General features: G+C 35.7%; 1 non-coding gene across 1 annotated transcript; it reads left to right on the top strand.

Annotated features, from left to right (window-relative positions):
- The first annotated feature begins 7699 nt into the window (after positions 1-7699).
- TRNAC-GCA (transfer RNA cysteine (anticodon GCA)) lies at positions 7700-7771 on the top strand. Its single transcript has one exon. It is a non-coding gene; the product is annotated as a tRNA-Cys (tRNA).
- Positions 7772-15696: the final 7925 nt, after the last annotated feature.

Genomic DNA, 15696 nt, shown 5'->3' on the forward strand with positions numbered 1-15696 from the left:
TAGAATCAAAAATAAATAAATGGGATTACATCAAGCTAAAAAGCTTCTGAACAGAAGAGAAAACCATCCTGCAAAGACAAACTACTGAATGGGAGAAAATATTTGCAAATCGTACATCTGATAAAGGGTTAATATCCAGAATATATAAAAAATTTATTCTACTCAATACCAAGGGGGCTTCCCTAGTGGCTCAGTTGGTAAAGAATCTGCCTGCAATGCAGGAGACTCAGGTTCAATATCTGAGTCAGAAAGATGCCCTGGAGAAGGGAATGGAAACCCACTCCAGTATTCTTGCCTAGAGAATTCCATGTACAGAGGAGCCAGGTAGGATACTGTCCAGGGGATCGCCAAGAGTCAGACACGACGGACAAGACTGAGCAACTAACACCACACTCAATGCCAAAAAACAATTGACTAAAATATGGGCAGGGGATCCAAATATAACTTTTTCCAAAGAGAAACACAGCTGGTTAACAGGCACATGCATAGATGCTTGATATTGCCAATCATCAAAACCACAATGAGATATAGCATTACACCTGGTAGGCTGGCTACTATCAAAAAGAAAAAAAAAAAAGTTGGCAAAGATGTAGAGAAAAGGGAACCCTTTTGCACTGTTAGTAGGAAAATAAATTGGTATAGCTACTATGGAAAACCATTTGGCAGTTCTCAAAAATTTAAAAATAGAACTACCATATTATCTAGCAATACCACTTCTGCATATTTGTCTAAAGAAAATGAAAACATTCTCTCAAAAAGATATTTAAACAATGGAATATTATTCAACCATAAAGAGATGGAAAATTTGCCATTTTTGACAACCTGGATAAACCTTGAGGTATTATGCTAAGAAAAATAAGTCAGAAGGAGAAAGACAAATAATGCATGATTTCACTTAAATGTGGAATTTTTTTAATAAAAATTGGTGACATGATTTGATTGGTTTTTCAAAAAGATCATCTGGAGAATGAAAAATATGCTAGCAAGGTTTAAACAAGAACGTCAATGAGGAGGTCATTGTAGTAATCAAAACGTTTTACAATAGAGACTGAAAAAAATGGAGGGGGGGGCAAATTATATTTCACAGCAGCACTTTCCCAAACTGTTTAAAACTTTAGTACTTGACTATAGTACTCTCCACTTTGGAAGGGTTTCATACTACTAATTCCTCCAAATTCCAAATGAATTTTTTTTTGTTAGTTTATATATCTATTGTTGTTGTTGTTATTTTCAGTAAAACAAAGAGTAGAGTTCTTATATATACTACTTTAGTTCAGTTCAGTTCAGTCACTCAGTCTTGTCTGACTCTTTGCGACCCCATGAACCACAGCACACCAGGCCTCCCTGTCCATCACCAACTCTCAGAGTTCACCCAAACCCATGTCCATCCAGTTGGTGATGCCATCCAGCCATCTCATCCTCTGCTGTGCCCTTCTTCTGCCCTCAATCTTTCCTAGCATCAGAGTCTTTTCCAATGAGTCAGCTCTTTGCATCAGGTGGTCAAAGGATTGGAGTTTCAGATTCAATGTCAGTCCTTCCAAAGAAGACCCAGGACTGATCTCCTTTAGGATGGATTGGTTGGATCTCCTTGCAGTCCAAGGGACTCAAGAGTCTTCTCCAGCACCACAGTTCAAAAGCATCAGTTCTTCAGCGCTCAGCTTTCTTTATAGTCCAACTCTCACAAACATATATGACTACTGGAAAAACCATAGCCTTGACTAGACAGACCTTTGTTGGCAAAGTAATGTCTCTGCTTTCTAATATGCTGTCTAGGTTGGTCATAATTTTCCTTCCAAGGAATAAGCGTCTTTTAATTTCATGGCTGCAATCACCATCTGCAGTGATTTTAGAGCCCAGAAAAATAAAGTCTGACACTGTTTCCACTGTTTCCCCATCTATTTGACATGAAGTGATGGGACTGGATGCCATGATCTTAGTTTTCTGAATGTTGAGCTTTAACCTAACTTTTTCACTCTCCTCTGTCACTTTCATCAAGAGGCTCTTTAGTTCTTCTTCACTTTCTGCCATAAGGGTGGTGTCATCTGCATATCTGAGGTTATTGGTATTTCTCTCAGAAATCTTGATTCCAGCTTGTGCTTCTTCCAGCCCAGCATTTCTCATGATGTACTCTGCATATAAGTTAAATAACCAGGGTGACAATATACAGCCTTGACATACTCCTTTTCCTATTTGGAACCAGTCTATTCTTATTATATTATAATATACATTATTATATATAGTCTGTTATATATTACTTGTATGCATTTAAATCTGCAATATCCTGCTTTCCTTTGATGCAAGTATCTTTCTTTTCTATTGTGCTACATAGAATCAGTTAAATGATAGCAAATCATAGTTAAAGTGCAATTGGAAAGAGATATCCTACTTGTTCTCTGCCTCCAAGTATGAAACTCCTACCGTATCTATCCATATTTTTATAGCTATGGTCAAGACTATATTTTGTCTATTTTTACCTATCCATTCATGCATTTTATAGACAAACTGTCAGAGTCCTGACTCTGCCTGTTAAGCTGATATATTCATTATTTATTAAAGGATCTTTTTATAGGAATTAGTTTCTTGGAAATTTGTGTTCTTGAAAAGAAATGGTTTTGTACAAAAAATGAGTAAAACTGTTTTTTGTTTTTTGATCCAGTACTCAAGCTGTAGATTGGTTTAATGTGGTAATATCATTATGCCTTCAACACACCATATTATTAATTTATGGTTTTGAGAAAAGGAAAGTGATTCGTTCATATATAAACATATATAATGCCATGCTTAAACCTGAAATTCTTAAAAAAATTTTTTTCTCAATTAACAATATGTAAGTTTCCTATGAGTTTAGCTTTTTCTTTACATTTATTTTCTTAAGGCAGATTAGATAACCATGAATTCAATCTTGAAACTAGTATGAAGTTTTCAATTTTAATTTAAATCTTCTAATCTCTTCTGGCAAGAGTGGGGAAGGAGGCAAGCTTTGTATAATGCATTAAAGCCACAACTCAACCCCCCAAAATTTACAGTGATGACTAAAACAGGGTAAGTTTTACATTCTTGTTAGAGGAGTGAAACTGAGTAGAGTGGTATATTTGGGAACCAGGACCAAACTAAGAGGAAGGGCCTTTGTAGTAAAGGAAAATGTGACTGGATTTTGTTACAAAGCTATAATAAGGGCCAGGAGTCTAGGTGGAGGTCAGTTCTATGAAGCAGTAATAAATTATAGTGTAAAATTTCCATGGTCTCCTCCCTACTACTGTAATAAAGAATTCATTGCAGTTAAAATTCAAACAAGAATGAAGGATATTCAGCCATCTCTGAGACCCATCATCACCCTATTTTACCTGACAAATACTCAGAACCCAAATCCTCCCATCCAGCCCCACCTAGACCACTGATACATGGAGAGAAGAAATACTCTCCATTCTTCAGTTCAGTAGTCACAAGCAGATCTGGAGGAAAGACAGACAGCAGCAACTACACAGAACTACTTTCTACTGTGGTATGCCTGTCAAGTTTAGAGCTGACATCTATTTACCTTTGTCTCTGCCTTGACTTTTAATAAGCAAACACAGCTAAGAGATCTGTTCATTCACCATGGTTAGTATTGTATGATAAATTTTGAAAGAAAATTATAAGAAAGATAAGTTACTGGAATAGAATAGTTTCATTCATATGCCTTATCTAGAAACAATTTTGGCAATATGGCTGTGATTTGGTTCTGCTTTTACTTCATATTCCTGAAGTAAGAAAAGAAGAAACACAAGCTTCAACAAATTTTCTTTTCCTCTGTTTGGTGTTGGTGGGAAAGGTCCATTATAAACTACTGCAAATTAGTTGCTTCCAGAGTGGTGACTAAAGTTGGTCATGTTTTATAGCAAAAAATAATAATCATCAGTTCAGTTTAGTTCAGTTCAGTTGCTTAGTCATGTCCAACTCTTTGAGACCCCATGAATTGCAACACGCCAGGCCTCCCTGTCCATCACCAACTCCCAGAGTTCACTCAAACTCACATCCATCAAGTCTGTGATGCCATCAGCCATCTCATCCTCTGTCGTCCCCTTCTCCTCCTGCCCCCAATCCCTCCCAGCATCAGAGTCTTATCCAGTGAGTCAACTATTCGCATGAGGTGGCCAAAGTATTAGAGTTTCATAAGTTCATAAAACTATAAAACCAGTACTTACTCATGGAAAAATGTGGTAGTGTAAAATGTTAAGTAAACATTATCTTTCTTTCCTATTCCCTTCATGAGACTCTAGTCATATAACCCAAACAGTAGTCATTAATAACGCTTTGAAAGTGAAGCCGCTCAGTCGTGTTCGACTCTTAGTGACCCCATGGACTGCAGCCTACCAGGCTCCTCCATCCATGGGATTTTCCAGGCAAGAGTACTGGAGTGGGGTGCCATTGCCTTCTCCTGCTGCTGCTGCTGCTGCTGGAGTGGGTTGCCATTTCCTTCTCCAATGCATGAAAGTGGAAAGTGAAAGTGAAGTCACTCAGTCATGTCCGACTCTTAGCAACCCCATGGACTGCAGCCCACCAGGCTCCTCCATCCATGGGATTTTCCAGGCAACAGTACTGGAGTGGGGTGCCATTGCCTTCTCCTAACGCTTTGAAGTGTTTGTCAAAATTTGCCATTCATATACAACATATATAATGATATTGTTTCCACTTAAAGACTGAAATTTAAAACAATATTGAACTTGCTTTTTGAAAATAACATTTAGAAACATAAATGCTTCTATACTTCTACTATCTATTAAACTAAATTAGCAAATAAAAGGTTGCATTTATTTATGGCTCTAGCAAAAATCAATGTTAGAAAGTCACAAATTTAGCTGAAATACAGTCTTTTCAATATTTCAGACTGCCCATGTGGCTTTTTAGTTAGTAATTAAGTTGAGGGAAAATAAATTTCAACTTTTGGCTCAGAAAATATCAAAGAAGAAAACATAAAAATCTAACTCTTCACCCAAAATTAAGTGTATATATTGGTAAATGTGGAAAGAAGTATCAACAAGGAATTTTTAAGAGGAATACTATTTTCACTGGAGCTGAAAAATAGTTAAATAGAGATACTGGCTAAATGAAATGAGGAAAAGCTAATGACTCCATTGGTTAGATTCTCTTAGTCCATAAGTTACTCTCCAGAAATTTAAGTGTTTTGACAGGAGCATAAAGACAGCATCCTGCAGCTGGAACATAGTCCCAGGAGCAGAATTTACACACAGAAGTTTTGGCTCACCATCAAGAAAACTTTTATCCAAATAAATTTAAAAAAAAAATTATAGTGCTAGAAAGGACAATAGAATTCCCAAAAGAGATAGAGTATATTCCCCTATATAGAGACATTCCATACCTTACAAAAGAATTTAACTTTCTTGCTTTTCAGAAACACCAGTGTTGGTAATTCTCCAATATCTCTGTGTAATGCAGCCCATAGCCTCACATCCTTATGTTTAGAATCATATGGGTTTCTGGAAGTCTAATTGCAACTTATTTCAGCTATAATTCAGCCAATTCATCTTCTGTTGTTAATGAAAGAGAACTGAACACAACCTCGCAGTTCGTTTAGGCTAAGCCTATTATTTGCATATGTCAGTCTGCGATGTTCCCTGGAGAAATATTTTTCCACTTTGCCACAATGCACCTAAAACTTTTAGCCATAACTTTGTAAAAACATCAGCATTATTTGCATATACTGTACGCAGCTGGATGACAGCACAGTTTTGATCACTGCGCTAGTATCCAGTGACATGGCAGGAAGCCAGAAAAAGCATATAAAGTGGGAGATCTCATCCCTGCCTAAGACTATTTACTCTGTAGTGAGGAAGAGGTAAAAGCCATTTCGAAATGTTTGCTGCAGCTTCACAAGAAATAGGCTTGAAAGAAAAGAGCTGAAGAGCTTTCATTATGAATGATATCTGGATCTCTTGGTCCCAAAACAAAAATTCTACACAAAGCTCTTAAAGAGCAGCCAAACAAACCCCAGGAGTAAAAAGGCACAGTGGGATAAATGTATGCTCTGCTAAAGGAAGTACATTGAAAAACAGAGCTGTAAGTGGGATAGAGCTGAGGAGAAAACATAAAGTATTCACGGGTTGATTTCAGGGAATTCAAAGAAATAAACTTTTATGTGAAGTTGTAAATGAGCCATATGAAGGACCAGGGAAATGGAGAAAATGATCAAAGACCAAAGGGAGAAAAAAATACATAGGATATTAACCTTGCAGAAACAGCCTGTTTGATTTAAAGAACACATGAAAATGATCCAGAAAGTAAAGGTAGAAAATAAAATGGGGAAAACAAAGGGCACTGAGATAGAGGATAAAAGGTCTACAGATAAATAAAGCAGCAATAAGCTTACAAGGGTCACTGTTACCTCTTGAGTGACCAAAAGGCAACTAGGTTATGGAACAAGCAGATAGGATGGGGTGTGTCATCCTCTCCTCTTCCATTAGAAAGTAGAAGGAAGTGTGCTGAAAACAGACTTTTTCTTCCAAAGGTAGAGACACTGAAAAGAGAAGTGAAAATTAAGAGTATCTCAAAAATATGTTTAAAAAGAATTCTTAAGCCAGTTAAAACTAGAAATTTGAAGAGACCACTAATAATGGAGGAAGAAATAAACATTTGCATGTACTAGCTAATACAGGAAAATAAAATGTACAGTTAAAGTACATTTTTATATAGGTTAATGATTCTTTTCTTGCTGGTAAATATAGTCATATTTAGGTACAGTATGAGATGGTTAATCAAATGAAATTTCCTTTCTATTTAAAATAAATGGAAATGAAAAACAATTGATGATGTTATGTGCCAGCCTGGATGGGAGGGTGTTTGAGGGAGAATGGATTCATGTACATGTATGCTGAGTCCCTTCACTGTTCACCTTAAAGTATCAAAATATTGCTAATTGGCTATACCCCTACACAAACTGGTTTTGGTGTTAAAAAAAAAAAAAAAGAATTGATGAAAACATGTACTATAGATACATCATTTTTTGGTTTCCTCATAATATAACTTTACTTCAAGTTTGATACAGCTCTAACTTCTTGCACCTATAGCAATGGTACAATCTTGTAACAATGTTGGAAAACTAAATTGTCAGTGTAAATCTGGCAGAGATATCACAGAGTCATGCTTATGAAATACCTTTAACTGCTTACTGAACATTATTACTATTATACCAAATTGCTCAGAAAATTTCTTTGAAATATCTGAATATTTTCTGTTCCTTAAAGTTTCTCTTTAAATTCACTACAAATAAAAGAAATGGTTGTCAATACTATATATCAGCATGGTAAGGTACATAAAAACATATTTACTTTTATACACTGTGCTTCATTTCTGTCAAGTGCACCCAAATGACCAGAAAGCTGTTAGGTAGTTAAATCTGAATAGCACTAGCAAAAGTCAGAATATGTAGGTTATATGCATGCTCTAGTCCATATCTCCAGATCCCATATCTCTCCATATGGCATCACATTTTCCTTCTCATTTTAGAGGAACTGTCTACATTAAATCCAGCATGGTATACTACTCTCACTCAATCCAAGTCATTGAACCCAGACAATAAGGTTGTTTCTATGATTCTTTATCTACCAAAAGCCAGAAAACAAAAAAGAAACTTAGATGTTTGAAAGTTCTCACCACTATTTCAGATCAAAAATAATAACCTACTATATATGATTACAGAGCTTCCCTGGTAGCTCAGATGGTAAAGCGTCTGCCTGCAATGCAGGAGACCTGGGTTCAATCCCCGGATTGGGAAGATCCCAAGAGAAGGAAATGGTAACCTTCTCTTAATGATTATGTCACATAAATTGAAGAAAGATACATGATCTTCTGCCATTTTAAATGTTATACCAGTAGCATTTTATTCATAATAGAATGAGAATACTGCAGATATATATCAGAGTTAATAGAAAACTTCAGAAAATAACTTCAAGATATTATTCAGAGAATCACCTCAAATATCTGTAGAACATTATCTGAAGGAGTGGCTTTACCTTAATGGTAAATTTCACAAGTTTTAGGAAATATGCTTTTCAATTGCAGCATAACCATAGTGGAAATGCACATGGTTTCAGGACATCAGTCTTTTCATCTCTCGGCCATGAGGAATTTCACTACTAGTCAGAGTATAAAACTTGAAGAGAAAACCACTGTTGACCCTTCATTTTTCATTTTTTATCAGCAAGTACTCTATTAAAGTAAAATGATTTAAACAATACACACAGCAGCAGTGTTGATTTTAAATTGATTCAACTTTATAATGCATACATTACCATCAAAGCAAATATTCCAGAATGGGTATGCTAATATAATGAAATACTCTCTTTATATAATTAACAGTATAAACAATTTACCCTGCAGTGTCTTGTCATGCAGCTAGTACTGGGTTGGCCAAAAATCTTGTTGATGCTTTTCTGTAAGATGTTATGAAAAAATCCCTAACAAACTTTGTGATCAAAATCAATAGATTGTGAATAAATAAACCAATCATTCTCTGTAATGGACAATAAGTATCTGATTTCTGCCAAATGTACCCTTAATTACTGTGACCAAACGACACATAGCACCAATTCTTTGGTAACCTTTATTTGTCTATTAGCTTACTATTGGGAATATAAATGGTTGAGAAAGCTATATCTCTTGCAGTGAATGGTGTCATTCAGATATCTCTGGTTTTACTTTGCCTTTTACTCAACCAATTTAACTGTAGCTTGTAAATCATGTATCAGAAATAAATTGGGTTGTAGAATATCCTATTCTCATGTTTTTTCCTACACAAAATCAATTTAATAAGATGTGATGTAAGTCTGCCTTATAAATTACTTAATACTCAGGGAAATTAATAAAAACAGAAATTCCTACTAAAACTAGATTTTTAGCCATAAGCAAAATGTTTAATATCCTAGTGAAGTGGAAAACACAATCCTGTCTTTTATTGTGTCACTGATAATTAATCATAACAGAAATAATGCTATTAGCCAAGGAAAAGAGGCAATGAGTCAGTCAGTCAGTTCAGTTGCTCAGTTGTGTCCAACTCTTTGCAACCCCATGGACTGCAGCAGGCCAGGCCTCCCTGCACATCACCAACTCCCAGAGTTTACCCAAACTCATGTCAATTGAGTTGGTGATGCCATCCAACAATCTCATCCTCTGTCATCCCCTTTGCCTCCTGCTTTCAATCTTTCCCAGCATCAAGGTCTTTTCAAATGAGTCAGCTCTTCACATCAGGTGGCCAAAGTATTGGAGATTCAGCTTCAACATCAGTACTTCCAATGAACACAGGACTGATCTCCTTTAGGATGGACTGGTTGGATCTCCTTGCATTCCAAGGGGCTCTCAAGAGTCTTCTCCAACACCACAGTTCAAAAGCACCAATTCTGTGACACCCAGCTTTCTTTATAGTCCAATTCTCACATCCATACATGACTACTGGAAAAACCATAGCCTTGACCAGATAGACCTTTGTTGGCAAAGTAATGTCTCTGTTTTCTAATATGCTGTCTAGGTTGGTCATAATTTTCCTTCCAAGGAGTAAGCATCTTTTAATTTCATGGCTGCAGTCACCATCTGCAATGATTTTGGAGCCCTCAAATATAAAGTCTGCCACTGTTTCCACTCTTTCCCCATATGTTTGCCATGAACTGATGGGACTGGATGCCAAGATCTGAGTTTTCTGAATGTTGAGCTTTAAGCCAACTTTTTCACTCTCCTCTTTCACTTTCACCAAGAGGCTCTTTAGTTCTTCTTCACTTTTTGCCATAAGGGTGGTGTCATCTGCATATCTGAGGTTATTGATATTTCTCCCTGAAGTCTTGATTCCAGCTTGTGCTTCCTCCATCCCAGCGTTTCTAATGATGTACTCTGCATATAAGTTAAATAAGCAGGGTGACAATATACAGCCTTGACGTACTCCTTTTCCTATTTGGAACCAGCCTGTTGTTCCATGTCCAGTTCTAACTGCTGCTTCCTGACCTGCATACAAATTTCTCAAGAGGCAGGTCAGGTGGTCTGGTATTCCCATCTCTTTCAGAATTTTCCACAGTTTATTGTGATTCACGCAGTCAAAGGCTTTGGCATAGTCAGTAAAGTAGAAATAGATGTTTTTTTCTGGAACTCTCTTGATTTTTCTATGACACAGCAGATGTTGGCAATTTGATCTCTGGTTCCTTTGCCTTTTCTAAGTCCAGCTTGAACATCTGGAGGTTCATGGCTCACGTATTGTTGAAGTCTGACTTGGAGAATTTTAAGCATTGCTTTGCCAGCATGTGAAATGACTGCAATTGTACGGTAATTTGAGCATTTTTGACATTGCCTTTCTTAGGGATTGGAAGGAAAACTGACCTTTTCAGTCCTGTGGCCACTGCTGAGTTTTCCAAATTTCCTGACATATTGAGTGCAGCACTTTCACAGGATCATCTTTTAGTATTTGAAATAGCTCAACTGGAATTTCATCACCTCCACTAGCTTTATTTGTCATGATGCTTCGTAAGGCCCACTTGACTTCACATTCCAGGATGTCTGGCTCTAGGTGAGTGATCACACCATCATGATTATCTGGGTCACAAAGATCTTTTTTTGTACAGTTCTTCTGTGTATTCTTGCCACCTCTTCTTAATATCTTCTGCATCTGTTATGTCCATATTATTTCTGCCTTTTATTGAGCCCATCATTGCATGAAATATTCCCTTGGTATCTCTAATTTTCTTTTTTTTTTTTTAATTTTATTTTATTTTTAAACTTTACATAATTGCACTAGTTTTGCCAAATATCAAAATGAACCCGCCACAGGCATACATGTGTTCCCCATCCTGAACCCTCCTCCCTCCTCCCTCCCCACACCATCCCTCTGGGTCGTCCCAGTGCACCAGCCCCAAGCATCCAGTATCGCGCATCGAACCTGGACTGGCAACTCGTTTCTTACATGATATTCTATATGTTTCAATGTCACTCTCCCAAATCTTCCCACCCTCTCCCTCTCCCACAGAGTCCATAAGACTGTTCTATACATCAGTGTCTCTTTTGCTATCTCGTACACCAGGTTTTTCTTGAAGAGATCGCTAGCCTTTCCCATTCTATTGTTTTCCTCTATTTCTTTGCACTATCACTGAGGAAAGCTTTCTTATCTCTCCTTGCTGTTCTTTGGAACTCTGCATTGAAATGGGTAAATCTTTCCTTTTCTCCTTTGCTTTTTGCCTCTCTTTTCACAGCAATTTGTAAGGCCTCCTCAGACAACCATTTTGCTTTTTTGCTTTTTCTTGGGGATGGTCTTGATCCCTGCCTCCTGTACAGTGCCATGAACCTCCATCCCTAGTTCATCAGGCACTCTGTCTATCAGATCTAGTCCGTTAAATCTATTTCTCACTTCTACTGTATAGTCGTAAGGGATTTCATTCAGGTCATACATGAATGGTCTATTGTTTTTTCCTACTTTCTTCAATTTCAGTCTGAATTTGGCAATAAGGAGTTCATGATCTGAGCCACAGGCAGCTTCTGGTCTTGTTTTTGCTGACTGTATAGAGCTTCTCCATCTTTGGCTGCAAAGAATATAATCAATCTGATTTCAATATTGACCATCTGGTGATGTCCATGTGTAGAGTCTTCTTTTGTGTTGTTGGAAGAGGGTATTTGCTATGACCAATGCATTCTCTTGGCAAAACTCTATTAAATTTGCCCTGCTTCATTCCGTACTCCAAGGCCAAATTTTCCTATTACTCCAGGTGTTTATTGACTTCGTGCTTTTGCATTCCAGTCCTTTATAATGAAAAGGACATCTTTTGGGGGTGTTAGTTCTAAAAGGTCTTATACATCTTCATAGAACCATTCAACTTCAGCTTCTTCAGTGTTATTGGTTGGTGCATAGAAATTACTTTATTTTTGCAACAAATTTTCTTCTCTTCCTTTAGTATCTGGATTACCCTTAGTTTGTTATGATGCATTTTTAAACTTCTACCGATTTTACATCACTCCTACCTTTGGATTGATTCACCCTCATGTAGAAAGACAAGAATGTTACCAACAATAATTTTTTAAAGCCCAGGCTTCTTTTCAGTGTGAGGCAAATCTATGGTTAAAAATATAGAATATGCTCCACTGATGGGCTCCATGTGGAATGACTCATGTTCATCAACTCTTCTGTGAAGAGTTCAAATAATCATGGACTAAACAGAAGCATGTATTTTAATTCTATTAAAAAATTGCAAGCATTCCTGTGCTATTTCTAAAATTATAATTGGTTTTGAATGGGAACACCCTTCATTGCCTTTGACACTGTATGCACTAAATTCAGTGTTTTGTGTACCATGCTAATATATAAAGTTGATGAGTATAAAATTGAAAAGACATATCTGCTCTTAATACCAGAGGTGTAATAATCTGGAAATCTATGGTTAGAACTATAGATAAGGTTAAGATAAAGATGTAAACATACCTAGACATTTCAGAAAATACGTACTGAATAAGTAAATAGCATACACTATTTGTTTCAAGCTAAATTCATAAAAAAATGTAAGATGGCACTAATTTTTTTTTTCCAAGGCTTTGTGGTTATAAGTATTCATTTAACTTAAGTCCGACTTTCAAATGCCAAACACAGAGAGTGACATTGTTTCCAGATGTAGCTTTTAACAGATCATGTCTTTAGTAATTAAGTGCAGTCAGATCTGAAAAGACTAGTAATTGAAGCAACATAGATTACAATTTATTGCTGAACAATTCCAGACACAAGAAAGAAAGTAGAATTAAAGAGCTTCAGACATCAGACTCCATGTTCTTAGATGCCGCTTTTATGCCTTAAAGTAACAACATTCGTTTTGTTTAATACACACATACACACAAGTGTGTATGCATGCACAGCTTATACAATAAATAAATAACAAAATTAGTAGAATTGAAGAGATGGGGAAATTACTGGAAATATATCATCCCCTCTGCGGTATCCATTTTTTTAGTGTTACTTTGTTTTGTTGTACATGGATATGATATTATTTAGTGCAGTAACTGTACTTACAGTGAAAACTCATTAGATGTCCACTTTACCCTTCCCTACTTAGTTCAAAGGACAGACAGCTTGACTCCAAATCTGAACATCAGCTCTTAGCTCTTGGCTCTGATGTGCTCAAAATAGTTTATGTGCATGTATAAACTGAACCATCGGAAACAGGACCTCAATCCATTAAAATGTCAGAAGATCAAGTTCCCAGTGAGTCAATAGCTAAATTTCCAAGCCCACAGTCTGGATCACTGTCAGAGTCTCACCATTATTTAGGTGAGTTGATTTACTAATATGGCAGCCAATAAGATTTATGTTCTTGAAGTCTGATTTACGGATTGAATCCACTGTGTCCTACAAACTGTAAATAATATTTACCTACATAGAAACAAAATTTCATAAAGGTGGCTTTTAAATATAAAAAAAGAATACCAAAGTTTTCAAATGTATTGTTCTGCTACAAAGTAGATGTCAGAACCATAGGCAAGATTGTTTTACCACACTCTCTAAAAGGACTCAAATGATGAAAATACATTTTTCTATTCTTTATAACTGCCATTTCTCACTTTGATGCTTTTTTAAAACACAACTGACAACCACAGAAGAAAAAAATCATAGTATTTTTTCACCGTATCAAGCTCTTGGGTCTTCCCTGGTGGACCAGTGGTTTACAACTCTGACCTTCCACTGCAGGGAGCATCAGTTCTCTTGTCAGATTTTTGCTTTGTTAATTAAGGAAATGTCAGTCAAAAAGTAAACTGTTTTGATAGAGTTTTAGTCAGATTCCATTCAATTTGAATAGATTTTTTTCATCTTTGCTTAATTAACAGATATTTCATGGATATTATTTTAGTATTTTACTTCTTTGACATGTTGGGCCCATGTGAATAAGAAGGGAGCCAGAACTTGTCTCAGAGTTATACCATGTAAGAGGTCAAGAAACAAAACACAATCTCTGATAACTCACTCTAATCTATATGTTGCTTAGATGCTATTTATTTTTGAGCACCTATTTGGCTTCCAATAAGGACAATCAAATAATAACATCTTAATAAGCATAACTGAGGTCCACTAAGCCCTTTACCAAACTGATACCATTGGTTACTTTGAATATTTAATACATATTATTCTGAATCATAGACTTAAAATTGGTTGGCAAGTCAATAGTTTAGTTTCTAAATGTTTAATAATTATCAGTGCACTTCTGAAAAGAGGAGTCTTTTTACTGAGTAATAAATGACTATATTTATTGCCAATATATGATTCATCCTCATCCAATATTGATGCTCTTTACTTACAATCAAGAAAACTGAGGCACAAAATTTGTACACAGATTTGAGCATGAAGTCTTATATGTGGTGAGAAATATACTTAATTTTACAGTAATGTATTAAATCAGCATTTTAAATATATTTCATTCTAACTAAAATCAAGTTAAATCTCAAAGAGTCAGACATGACTGAGCAACTGAACTGAAAAACAAGTTTGAACATAAGCTATCTTACATGTAAAATATACAACTAAGAAGCTACTGGAGATCACTAAGGGCAATAACATGAATTTTTAAAAGATAAATATTTTTTCTGCCTTCATATTTTTATACTTAGAAAGCTATTACCAGAACCATCTTTAGAATAAACAAAGAATAAATTTGGCCTAAAATACATTAATTTGCTTTACTATAGAATCATGCCACAAAAGCCTGTTAGTATCTTTTAAATTGAATCACACATATTGTAATTAATTGATTGATATTTATTATAGATAAGTTCATAAAACTGAGGCTGAAATAAATTATGTTTCAGACAATGCAAAGTTAACTTCTAGACTTCCATGATGTTGGGTGAACTGTTATAATGAGATAGTTGTTCTTCATCTTTCTAAGAGGCAGCAGAAGATAATCAGAATGCATTTTCAAGGGTTCTTTTTTACTTTCCCCTCGAAATGAAGCTGGCAATGGTAGTCAGTCCTTGGCTATTGTTAAGTTTATGCAAAAAAGTTGACGAATGAATGAATACGTAACTTTTGCTCTTAAAAAGGACTTATAGAGAACAGTGTTTCACTTAGGAAGATTTTTTGATGTCATTACTAATTCACTTTTATTGCAGTCTAAATTCTCAGAAAGCCTACTGAAATATTCCAATCAAATATGTCATAATGACTGTATTTCACACAAGCATATTTATGTTATTCCTTCTGGTGAGTGAAAGTTATTGTTTAACTCTTATTCCAAAAACTTAATCATACTTTAGATCTGATAAAAAGGTGACTGTTGAGGATATTAAGGTAAGATGTCTATTACTGAAACTATTGTGATAGACTTGACAGGAAAGCCTCTTTGACACACATCTTCAGTACATGACAATGTCAAAATAATTTCCCAAAGCAGATTAGATCTTGCCATGAATACCAAAATAAAACACATAATGCCTTAAAACATCATAAGAGCAAACTGTATATTGTTTTTCATTTCATGCTCCTTAAACACTGGACTCATTTACTGAGTCAATCTTCTTTATTCCTCAATATGCCTCAGCAGATAGTTTACTTTCATGCTATTTGTAAGGTGAATTCTTTTGCTTATCTTTAAGATACTTCATTTTTCCTTTGGCTTCCCTCAAATTTTTTTTAATAAGAAAAAAAGTTGAATCAAACATATTTGAATTTGTGTAATATGTCTTAAATATCTTGGT

This window comes from Bos javanicus, chromosome 6 (genome assembly GCF_032452875.1).
Source record: "Bos javanicus breed banteng chromosome 6, ARS-OSU_banteng_1.0, whole genome shotgun sequence".
Lineage (NCBI taxonomy): Eukaryota > Metazoa > Chordata > Mammalia > Artiodactyla > Bovidae > Bos > Bos javanicus.